Genomic DNA, 257 nt, shown 5'->3' on the forward strand with positions numbered 1-257 from the left:
CAGAAATGTTTGTGTAATGGATTTGTATTGATTTTTATAAAATCTATTTTCCCTAAAGATGTTTGTGTAATGGACTTGTATTGATTTGTATGATATCTAGTTTTTATAAGGATGTCTGTGTAATGGTCTTGTATTGATTTTTATGATACCTAATTTTTACAAAGATGTTTGTGTAATGGACTTGTGTTGATGTTTATAATACCTAGTTTCTATAGAAATGTTTGTGTAATGGATTTGTATTGATTTTTATAAAATCT

This window comes from Limulus polyphemus, unplaced genomic scaffold (genome assembly GCF_000517525.1).
Source record: "Limulus polyphemus unplaced genomic scaffold, Limulus_polyphemus-2.1.2 Scaffold56, whole genome shotgun sequence".
NCBI lineage: Eukaryota > Metazoa > Arthropoda > Merostomata > Xiphosura > Limulidae > Limulus > Limulus polyphemus.